The 13,388-nt window shown below is 29.0% G+C and overlaps 1 non-coding gene across 1 annotated transcript; it reads left to right on the forward strand.

Annotated features, from left to right (window-relative positions):
• Nucleotides 1-13,038: 13,038 nt before the first annotated feature.
• LOC142541228 (small nucleolar RNA R71) lies at nucleotides 13,039-13,149 on the forward strand. Its single transcript, XR_012819293.1, has one exon. It is a non-coding gene; the product is annotated as a small nucleolar RNA R71 (small nucleolar RNA).
• The last annotated feature ends 239 nt before the right edge of the window (nucleotides 13,150-13,388 follow it).

Here is a 13,388-nt window from a genome sequence, read left to right on the forward strand (position 1 = left end):
CTATCCCACCAACATATTGATCATTTCCAGAGAAATCATTCATAAAATCACCAGCATCAAAATGAGTTGAATCACTCAAACGGTCACTGCGTTCAGTGAATTTGGTCTCCTTTTCTTTCCCCTTTAATGATTCTTTATAAAGTTTACAAAGGTGCTCAGGGGCTCGACAAACTTTGGACCAATGTCCTGGAGTACCACATCTGTAACAAGAACTTTCATATCTTTTTGAGTGCTTCTCATTAACACTTATATTCTCATGATGCCTTTTCTGTGGATGGTTTGGGACGTTCTTTTGAGATGAGTTATAAAAATAACTATCTCGATTATTTTCAAAACCACGGCCTTGACCACGACCACGGCCAATTCCACGTCCACGTCCACGTCCATGTCCACGACCTCGACCTCGACCTCGACCAAAACCTTGTCTTTGAATTTGATTTTGGTTTCCAGGTTTAAATTCATTTTTACTTACAGCATTTACTTCTGGAAATGCTGTTGATCCAGTGGGTCGGGACTGATGATTTCTCATTAATAGCTCGTTGTTTTTTTCCGCCACAAGAAGACAGGCGATAAGTTCAGAATATCTCGCGAATCCACGTACTCTATATTGTTGCTGTAGAGTAATATTTGATGCATGAAACGTGGAAAATGTTTTTTCAAGCATCTCAGATTCTGTGACCTCATGTCCACAAAATTTTAATTGCGAGATTATTCTATACATCGCCGAATTGTAATCACTGACTTTTTTAAAGTCTTGGAATCTCAATATATTCCATTCATCCCGGGCGGTCGGAAGTATAACTTCTCTTATATGTTCGAATCTTTCTTTTAATCCCTTCCACAAAGCCATGGGATTTTTTTCAGTCAGATATTCACATTTCAATCCATCGTCGAGATGTCGACGCAAAAATATCATGGCACTTGCCTTTTCTTGTGACGTGCATATGTCATTTTCTTTAATGGTCTCGCTTAGACCCAATGACTCAAGATGCATTTCTACATCTAGAGTCCATGGCATATAATTCTTTCCCGTGATGTCGAGCGCAACAAATTCGAGCTTTGTTAAATTTGACATGGTGGTACTAAAAAAAATTACGATGCATTTTATTAGTTAATAATTATTGCAATACAAAGTAACGGATAAACAACAAGTACAAGTATTTGTAAAAATAAAGAAAACGCACGAGGAGGATATTCTCCGACAAATACAAGACTCGTGAGTATGACAACCAAAATAATTAAAAATATCCTTGAGAAAGCCATCTTCTTTTTTCTTCGAAAAATTTGATGATGAATAATTTTTAGAGAAGAAGAGAAAGTTGGAGTGATGGAATGTGTTTGTGAGATCATATTTATAGGGCAAAAACTAGCCGTTTTTTACCATTTATGACCGTTGGGGTACAAAAAAAATAAAGGTATGTATTTGTATAATTTTATGGTAATAATATGATATATAATATTAGACATGTTTAAATAATTATGTATATCATATCATAATATTATAATGAGTGTCATAATTTATTTTGTTTAAAAACCTTATAGGCTTTTATACTTGTCGTATCCCTTACCGGGAGTGTGGGATGTCGTCTTAACATCCTCCCAGGATTTATAACAAGTTTATGAAAAATTTATTTTTATTATTTCTAATAATAACATTATATTGTATATTAAATAAATACACAATAAATAAATAACAGTAAAATAAATATAATTATTTTTGTTACCTTTTTCTTCTGTTTGGAGCTTGGAAAAGTATGTAGGACTTTTAGAGCTTCGTGCTGATAACGTGTTGTGGAAAAGTAAAAATTTATGGTAAAAAGTAAAAATCTCAAACTCTCAAAATTTACCAAACTACACACTTTATAATATTTTTCTCTCTACTCAATTGTAATTTTCTTCACAAATGAGAGATCTATTTATAGGAAATCTTTACAAATAATCCAAAAATAAAATACATCATTACCTACATCATCACACACTAATTTTCAATATTTACAACTCTTATTTTCAACATTCAAATATTCAATACACACATTTTAAATATTATTTTCCAATAATTTAATATTTTTTTTGGGAAAAGTAGAGGTGATCGTCTCTCCACTTGCTCCATCCATCTATATATTGAATTATCATTTTTCCGTATCCAAAACGAATCGAAATTTTAAAAATTTTGGTTTTGATGTTCAAAACATAACTTGGGTGTCATATGATTCTAAATTCATTCATGACGTATTATTGAAAGTGTACTTATAGTGGTTAACAATTGACTCCAATTATTTTTATTTTTTAAGCGGAGATAAAATTTTGCAAATCTCTATGATTAATATATTGGATCAAACTTATTTCTTCAATACCAAATTAAGTTGACAATTGATCCCTTGTATTTCTCTTCTAATTTTCACTTGAAAACTAGAAGAATTGTGCGTTGATACGTATGGCCGGAAGATAGCGGTGATTCGATAGAAGCACAACTGTGTGCAGAGTTGAGTGGTGGCGGTCATGGTGTTGTCTTAGGTGGTGGCCGAAAATTTGTCAAACAAAAAATCAAGATGTATGAAACTATGCAGTAGAGGACAGAGAAAATATCGAGCATGTAAACATGACAAGCATTGTTATATTTAAAATTGTGTGCAGAGTTGAGTGGTGGCGGTCATGGTGTTGTCTGAGGTGGTGGCCGAAAATTTGTCAAACAAAAAATAAGATGTATGAAACTATGCAGTAGAGGACAGAGAAAATCGAGCATGTAAACATGACAAGCATTGTTATATTTAAAATTTTCAAAGATTAAGTTAGAACTCTTTTAGGATTCTTACTTAGGAGTTTTTACCTTGTCAAAAATCTCACTTGGATTCTTGTTTGATTAAAACTCTCACTATTAGTTTCTACCTTGCAAAACCTTTGCTAGGGTTCTTGCGTAACTAGGACTCCTATTAGGTAGTATTGTATAAGAATTCTCTAACCTTATTAATATAATAATCCATGGTTGTGGTTTTATCTTAATCGTTGTCGACGATCAGACATCACTGATGTGACGAAAGTACAAAACTCATTATTATGTTGCAAAGTGAAAATCTCAAAGATCAAAATTTTCATTAAGCAGCTGCTTGTTTTGGAACTGCTTCACAAATTTTTAAGCAGTTGCACCCTCCTCACAAACTTAGCATTCAGCTAACTTTCACAACTTTCAAATATGAAATCAACTTATAAATATTTTTATAAACTATCTGTTTGATCTCCATCAAATTAAATAAGCAAATTAAAATCTCAATGGTAACACATAAATCAATACTTATGTGATCCTCAATAGTTCATGATATAACTAGTCGTTGGCTTCCAACTCATGTGATTCGAGATAATATTATTTCTTATATGAGCTTATCCATATTTGCCTCATTGTATACATTAACCCTTTGATCATAAGTACGTCAGAACTCATTTTCTATTATACCCATCGAATCTGGTAAGAACGTCTAGTAGCATCACCTCATGATTCCCTAGGTATCACTAATAGTGGCTACAAAAACTTGTAGGTTATAATTATTGTATAGTAAGGTCCCTTCAAGACTGCTACTACTTAAATAATAATTCACCCAAGTGTAGGTTGTCTGCAAGTAATATAATTAGTAAGTACGAGATCGATCCACAGAGAGGTTATTTTGAGTTTAAATTTATTAATTTATAGATTACCAAATGCAAGAATTAAGTTTACAAATTATAAACTTTGTCAAGGCTTGATGATTTATTCTTGGTTTATGTAATATTGTTTAACTAAAAGTAAAACAAAAGAAACCACCATAAATAATGGTTCCAAAAAATTAAACACACACATAATATAATATAGTTCCCACTATAGAAAATACCGAATTAACCAATATTTTATATATGGTACCTATGATTATAATTATGACTATATAAATAAATAATTGCATAAAGTAAATGTTAAATTAAATCATTATATTTCATTTAGAACAACCGGCAGAGCCACGCTATTGCCTAAATGAAATATATTGATTTAATAAGTTAGTTGCGGTAAAGTAAAAGTTAGTTGCGATAAAATAAATGTTAGTTGCGATAAAGTAAAAGTTAGTTGCGAGAAAGTAAAAGTTAGATGCGAAAAATAAAAGTTAGTTGCGATAAAGTAAATGTTAGATTGTTAGATGTTAGTATTAAATCATAATATTTCATTTAGAACAACCGGCAGAGCCACGCTATCGTCTAAATGAAATATTATGATATTATTATATAAAAATATTTATATATATATATATATCTATATATATATAATAATAAGTAATGAAATATTTATTGTATCAAAATTAAACAACAAATCAAGATAACCACTTTAATGGTATCAAGCATTTGATGTAAATTGATAACAACAAATAATTCATTTTTATACCTACAATAAAAATAAGTTAGCTAAATGAAAAGAAATAAAGAAAGAATATACAAAATATAAACAATCTTACTTCACCAAGAATGCATCCTCTTCACCTTGACATAATAGATTTAGCTTGCCATAAGATTACTTTTGATCAACACTAAAATATCACTCATAGTTGAGAATATGAAAGAAAATATATTGAAACTTAGAACTTTGATACACACTCACACTATATTTTACAATGAGATAGAATGATTCTCAAGCTAGCACAAGGCCTCTATTTATAGGCCAAATGAGAGAAAGGGTCAAAATTTTTATTAATGCCATGTAGTTGCAATAGTATTCTTTGTCTCCTCCAAGTTCAATTCCATGTCCCTTCTTTCAATGCTTTGTTCCATGATTTTAATCACCGAATTTGACTCTGCTCAAAATGGCAAACATGTGGGGAATTGTCTGTAGATGAATTTGGCCACTTGGTTCACCTCATTTGGTTAAATATTGAAATAGTTATGATATTTTTACTATATGCTGGTCATAGTAAAAGTAAATTTGTCCTCCTTTTGATATTTGTACAATTTGATCATCTTAAGGATATTTTTAGGCAATCATGTCTTCTGTAAAGTTGTAGATAATTTCTCAAGGATTCCGATTATGTTTGAGTCACCTCCATTTGAATTTTCTAGCTTGAGTTATCATTATTCTACCAACACGTAGAAAACCTGAAAATAAAACATATTTAGTAAGACAATTAAATATAAACAAACAATACTAAAATAACATAATTTTATAATTTTAATGAAACTTAAATTTTAAAATACAGGTTTTAACATATAAAAAATTATTAATTTTAAGTTTTATCACACCCCCACACTATCTTATTACTAGTCTCTTACTAATAAAATTTATCGGAAAATCACAACCTAGATTTTTTATTCCTTTTATATATTCAAATACAAACATATTCATTAAAAACAAAATCATATACCGATTTATATATATATATATATTTTCGTTTAATATAATAATATATAATTAGATGTGTTTTTATTATTATTTTTATTTTCACATAATATATAAAGTAACAATATATATATATAATTTTTTTTTAAATTTCTAAATTTTTTATAATAATATAGTCAAAAAGATAATTCACACCACCCACCATAACATGTATAATATCAGGAATATTATTGTAAAAGCCTCAACTCCATATATTCTTTCAGGTCAAAATGTTTAAGGGATAGCTAGTTTTCACTCATGGAGTTGGAATGAATATTAACTCTCATTGAAAAAGGCTAAGTATTAAAGCAGACAATTAATTAAACTAATATTGAAAACAAAATAGGAAAATTTACAAAGAATAAAATCCCTTTTTTTTTCTTTTTTTTTAGCTTATTGTTTTTTTTTAAATAACGTGACGACAAAATTTTACAATAACATAAAATTTTTTTATCCAAACATTCTACCATAAATATATATATATATATATATATATATATATATATATATATATATTTATGTATATAAACATTTATATAACGGATACATCCGACTACCTTTGAAACTTATCTAGCACAAACAAATCTTTTTGTTTGTTTGTTTTTTTTTTAACACAATATTGATGTTTTAGAACACATTGATAGTACATCAATCAAATCTAAAAAATTACAATGAATAAAGTATTTTACAATCAGTTATATATTTACTTCTTTTTTTTTTCTTTTTTCAAAAAATATTTTTTTTAGGGGAGTTATATTCTTGTAATTAACAATTTTTTAATAATCAATAAAAGTTTATTAATTGTTTTCTCATTTCTCACCACTCACTCGCAAAAGATGTGTGAGTATATATTATACTTTTACAAAAGAATTCTTTCAATTATACATGTTAACAGCCATACAAACCATATCTTTTAACTATATTCTCATAAAAATTTTAGAAATTATTATATTTGAAAACACATACAATTATATATATATATGAACACATCTATTATATATTTTATATTAATTGATCAAAAAATATATATAAATTGGTACATATGAAAAACTAATTTTTCTTTTAGTCTGTATTTTGAATATAATGAATATTAAAATCTAGTGTATTGTGATTTTCCAATAATTATTAACTAATGAGTCTCAGGTGCATTTTACTGACACCTTACTCGACATTGAACTAAAAATTATTATTATTATTACTATATATAAGTATATATTTTAATTTTTTATATAAAAAAAACTAAGAGGAGAAAAAGAAATTATTCATACCTTAAAGAAAAACATTAAAACATACCGTTGAATAACAAGTTTAGCATCACATGAATTTTCTTTTCTTACTCTTGGATGTTGGCCAATTAAGTTGAGATAAGGATGGATCTGGTTCATGACTAAATCCTTGCAGTAAATCAATAAGTTCACCTTCACATGTAGCAGAAACTAACATCATTCGCGAAGCTAATGAAATAAATCCATGTTCCACAACATCATCAAGAAACGATAACAGTTTATCATAATAATTGTTAACATTTAACAAACCAATTGGCTTATTGTGGATATTTAATTGTGCCCAACAAACAGTATGAAATATTTCTTCTAAAGTACCGAAACCTCCTGGCAAAGCAATGAAAGCATCTGAATGTTCAATCATTTGAGTGATTCGTTCATACATGTTGTCCACTTTCGTTTCTTCTCCTATTGTTGGTCCTGTAAGATTGGCTAAGGTAATCGGAATAAAGCCTAAAACTTCACTTCCACCTGTATGCGCAGCTTTTGCAACTTTTCCCATGAGGTCAACTTCATCACCACCATATACCAAATGAATCTTTTTTTTAGCAAGTGTTATTCCAAGATTTTCTACTACTTCTTCATAAATTAAATCTTTTCCTGCACTAGATCCACAAAATACACAAATATTTTTGATTTTACTTACCGTGGACGTTGACATGTTGAGAAATATGTTTTCTGTAATTGTTAGATCACAACATATGAATTTATAAGCGTAACATGCCAAAAGTCAATATTTGAACAGGAAATTATTATTATTAAAAGAAAATAAAAATGACAAAATTAAAACAAATATATACAGCGTAGTTGTGATTGTGGCTCACATCTTCCTCTGATTTTACATTCAGTAACGGCTTCAACGCCTTCTATGAGTCGAGGATATGCTTCCCATCCAATTTTCTTATAAATTGGCAAACAGGGTCTTTTAACGTCAGATTCCCAAGACGAAATTGTGTATATATATTTACTTATCTAAATAGATATGCGTTACTACAGTAGGATCTTTGTAAGGCTGATTCCACCGTCCATATTGATATTCCTCTTGTTGAAATTGCCACCATAGTTTAAGAAGTTCATTTTGCACGTACCCACTAGAATGCGTATCAAGAACCTCTAGAAAATTATTCAAAGGCTCTTTACTCAGACCATTCTTAATGAATAAAATTTTATCTTCTCTATTCATTGATGTCATTCCAACATTTTTGCATTTTCCTTTACAAGTCCACCTTGCACATTTATGACATCCGCCTATACGTTTAGCTCTTCGCTTTTTGGCATATGTGCTTTTACCAAATCCTGGCATATGTCTTATTATTAATTCACTTGCTTCCCCAACCAATCGGACTTTTGCTTCAATTATCAAATGGACATCATTCGGTATGCCATATGACATCATCAACCTTAGCCGCTCACATCTAGCTTTATAAATTTTTTTCAACGCATTATCAGGTAAACAAGCAAAATATTTACGAAGATTCATAATACACGCATCCATATTATTATTATTATATATATTTCAATTATTTTGGGAAAACTGAAGAAACCGATTTAAACAGTCACGGAGTACCGTTATCCGCCACTTAACCGGGAAATGAACTAGAATCTGCAAAACAAAATGAAAATATCAAACAACTATTGTGGATCATATAAAGGCATAAACTCATTATTAAGAATTTCATTTTCTATAAAAGGCTTAAGTCTTTGCCCATTAACTTTAAACACGTCATTATTTTTAGGATTTTCAATATCAACAGCACCATGAGGATAAACAAATTTGACTATAAATGGTCCTGCCCACCTCGATCTTAGTTTACCTGAAAATAAATTCAAACGAGAATTATAAAGCAAAACTTTTTGTCCAATTTCAAATGACTTTCTCATAATATTTTTATCATGAAAAGCTTTAGTTTTATCTTTATAAATCTTTGAATTTTCATATGCATCATTTCTTAATTCTTCAAGTTCATTTATTTGCATTTTTCTTAATTTAGATGCATCATCTAAATTAATATTAAATGCTTTAATTGCCCAATAAGCTTTATGTTCAAGTTCAACCGGTAAATGACAATGCTTACCAAAAACTAACCTATATGGTGACATCCCTAATGATATTTTAAATGCAGTTCTATATGCCCATAATGCATCAGTTAATCTTAAAGACCAATCTTTTCGATTTGGATTAACTGTTTTTTCTAAAATTTGTTTTATTTCTCTATTTGCAAGTTCAACTTGACCATTACTTTGAGGATGATATGGGGTAGAAACTTTATGTGTAATGCCATATTTTCTTAACAAAGAGAAAAATGATTTATTTATAAAACGACTTCCCCCATCACTAATTATTGCTCTAGGTATTCCAAATCGGCTAAAAATATTTTCTTTTAAAAATTTTATAACAACTTTATGATCATTAGTTCTACATGCAATTGCTTCAATCCATTTTGAAACATAATCAACAGCGACTAAAATGTACTTATATCCAAAAGATAATGGAAATGGACCCATAAAATCTATCCCCCAACTATCAAATATGTCAATAATTATGATTGGATTTAAAGGCATCATGTTTCGTTTTGAAATTGATCCCATCTTTTGACGGTTTTCACAAGATTTGCAAAATAAATACGTATATTTGAATAAAGACGGCCAATAAAATCCACATTGTAAGATTTTTGTAGCTGTTTTATTGGATGAAAAATGACCTCCACATGCTTCAGATACGTTCCTCAAAAAATCCGATTCGTGCGGATTCTTCCCCCAACTAACGAATGACAAAATTTAATAACATTACTTACTTCATTGTCGGGTATGCATCGTCGAAAAATTTGGTCAGGACAATACATAAATAAGTAAGGATCATCCCAATAAAATTTTTTTAACTTCTATCAAGAATTTATTCTTATCCTTTGAATTCCAATGAGAAGGCATTTTATTTGTCACAAGAAAATTTACAATGTTAGCAAACCAGGGCATAATAGTAGCATAAAACAACTGATCATCTGGAAAATTTTCATTTATTGGTATTTCATTATGAGATGATTCAGTCATTATTCTAGATAAATGATCGGCTACAACATTTTCTTTTCCTTTTTATCTTTAATTATAATATCAAATTCTTGTAACAATAAAATCCACCTTATTAATCTTGGCTTAGCATCTTGTTTATTTGATAAATATTTTATGGCAGAATGATCGGTGTAAACAATAGTAGTAGAACCAATTAAATAAGATCGAAACTTATCTAATGCAAATACTACTGAAAGTAATTCTTTTTCAGTAGTTGAATAATTTATTTGGGCACTATTTAAGGTTCTACTAGCATAATAGATTGCATAAGGTTTTCCTTCTTTTCTTTGTCCTAACACAGCTCCTATAGCATAATCACTTGCATCACACATTAATTCAAATGGTAAAGACCAATCTGGAGCTTGTAAAATAGGTGATGTAACTAAAAGATTAATAATTTTTTTAAAAGCATTTTCACATTTCTGAGTCCATTCAAATTGTGTATCTTTTGTTAAAAGATTTGAAATTTGTTTAGATATTATGCTGAAATTTTTTATAAACCTTCTATAAAATCCTGCATGACCCAAGAATGATCGAACTTCTTTGACCGTTTTTGGTGATGTTAAATTAGCAATAACATCAACTTTGGCTTTATCAACTTCAATTCCTTTTTCAGATATCACATGTCCTAAAACAATCCCAGATTTAACCATATAATGACATTTTTCCCAATTTAAAACAAGATTTTTTTCTTCACATCTTTTTAATACTTCTTCTAGATTTTTAAGACAATTTTCAAATGAGTTTCCAAAAACAGTTATATCATCCATAAAAACTTCTACATATTCTTCAATCATATCACTGAAAATACTTAACATGCATCTTTGAAAAGTAGCCGGAGCATTACATAAACCAAATGGCATTCTTTTAAATGCAAAAGTTCCGAAAGGACAAGTAAAAGTAGTTTTTTCTTGATCTTCTAATGGTATAGGTATTTGATAATACCCCGAATACCCATCAAGAAAACAGTAATAAGAATTTTCTGCTACTTTTTCTAGAATTTGATCTAAAAAAGGTAGTGGGAAATGATCTTTTCTAGTTGCATCATTTAATTTTCTATAATCAATACACATACGCCAACTAGATGGAATCCTAGTTTGTAATAACTCTCCCTTTTCATTTTTTATAACAGTGATGCCGGACTTTTTAGGTACTACTTGTGTTGGACTTACCCATTTACTATCTGAAATTGGATAGATAATTCCAGCGTCTAATAGTTTTAATACTTCATTCTTAACAACTTCCTTCATATGTGGATTTAACCTTCTTTGTGGTTGTTGATATGTTTTAGCATTTTCTTCCAAGTGAATTTTATGTGTACAAATTAAAGGATTCATACCTTTTATATCTTTCAAAGTCCATCCAATTGCATTTTTATATTTTTTAAGTAATTTAATCAAATCTTCTTCTTGATTTGGCAAAAGAGTGGAAGAAATTACAACATGAAATGTTTTATTTTCACCAAGAAATACACATTTCAATTCTAATGGTAAAACTTTTAATTCAAGTTTTGTATTATCATCTTCTTTAAAATTATTTTTAGACTCAAAACTTTCTATTGAAAAAACTTCAGATTGTTGATTTAAGTTTTCTTCTTGTATATTTTCTTCCACAATTGGTTCAATTTCATTATCATATTCATTTTCATTAATACTTGGTTGTTTACATAAATTGAACACATTAAGTTCTAGAGTCATATTTCCAAAAGACAATTTCATTATTCCATTTCGACAATTAATTAAAGCATTTGAAGTTGCTAGAAATGGTCGTCCCAATATTACTGGAATTTCATTATGTACTTCTATTGGTTGTGTATCCAAAACAATAAAATCTACAGGATATATGAATTTATCAACTTGAACCAACACATCTTCTACAATACCTCTAGGTATTTTGATTGACCTATCCGCCAGTAAGAGAGTAACAGAAGTGAGTTTTAATTCTCCTAAATTAAGTTTTTCATAAACTGAATAAGGAAGTAAATTCACACTTGCTCCCAAATCCAACAAAGCTTTTTTAATTTAATTTTCTCCAATAATACATGAAATTGTTGGATAACCAGGATCTTTATATTTTAAACTAGAATTATTTTGAAGAATATAACTTACTTGTTCGGCCAAGAATGCTTTTTTCTTCACATGCAATTTTCTCTTTACAGTACATAAGTCTTTTAAAAATTTTGCATAAGAAGGTACTTGTTTAATAGCATCTAATAATGGAATATTTATCTTCACTTGTTTAAAAACTTCATAGATATCAGAATCACTTTTTTGTTTTTTATGATTTGTTAATGCATGAGAAAATGGTGGAGGTTTATTTGACTTATTTACTATTTCAGATGATTTATCCTCCACCATATTATTCTTAAAATTTAAGGTATCATCATTCTCAAAAGTATCAGGATTATCATCCTTACTCTTTGATTTTAAATGATCCTTGTTTTCATTACTATATGGATCATTAACTAATTTACCACTTCTAAGGATAATAACAGATTTTATTTGATCAATTTTTTCATTTTTTAATTCTTGATTTTGATTTTTAGGATTAGGTTGAGGTTGAGATGGAAATTTTCCTTTTTCATGAATATTAAGTGCAGATGCAAATTTTGCAAGAGTTTCTTTCAAATCACTCATAGATTGATTGTTTTGAATATTGATAGACTCTTGCTTTCGGATAAATGCATGAATTACATCTTCAAAGTTTTTTCTTGGAGGTGTAACATAAGGAATATAACCTTGATGATTTTGGTTATTTTGAAAATTTTGTTGTGACGGTTGTGCATTATTATCATTCTTCCAAATAAAATTAGGATGATTTTTCCATCCAGGATTATATGATGGTGAAAAAGGATCTAGTACTGGTTTTTTATAATTGTTAACATAATTTGCTTGTTCATGGAGACATTCTTTAAATGAAGGTAATGTTGGACAATCTTTTGTAGCATGATCTTGTGTATCACATATATGACAAACAATTTCTTGAATACTTTTTAATTGACCACTCTTTTTCATTTCTAATGACTCAATTTTTCTTGCTAAAGATGCAAGTTTAGCTTGAATATCTATATCATCTTTAAGATTATAGATACCACCCCCATTTGTTGAATTATTGTTTTTAGTTGTTGGTGGTTCTATTGTGCCTATATTATCCCAATTTTGAGCATTTTCTGCTAATGAATCCAAATATTCCATAGCTTCATTTGGGTTTTTATCTTCAAAATTTTCATTACACATGAATTCTATCATTTGCCTATCTTTAGGTATTAGACCTTCATAAAAGTGAGAAACTATTCTCCATGTTTCAAAACCATGATGTGAGCATGTATTAAGTAAGTCTTTATATCTATCCCAACATTGATAAAACGTTTCTCCTTGTTTTTGAGAAAAAGTTGTAATTTATCTTTTAAAAGAGTTTGTTCTATGGGAAGGGAAAAACTTTTTGAGAAATTGTTGTTGCATTTCTTCCCATGATCTTATTGAACTTGATCTTAAATTTTGTAGCCATGTTTTAGCTTTATCTTTTAAAGAAAAAGGGAAAAGCTTTAATCGAACTATATCCATGCTACAATTTTGATCATTATAAGTGTTACAAACTTCCTCAAATTCTCTTAGATGCAAATATGGATTTTCAGAATCTAAACCATGAAAATTTGG

This window comes from Primulina tabacum, chromosome 3 (assembly GCF_025594145.1).
Source record: "Primulina tabacum isolate GXHZ01 chromosome 3, ASM2559414v2, whole genome shotgun sequence".
Classification (NCBI taxonomy): domain Eukaryota; kingdom Viridiplantae; phylum Streptophyta; class Magnoliopsida; order Lamiales; family Gesneriaceae; genus Primulina; species Primulina tabacum.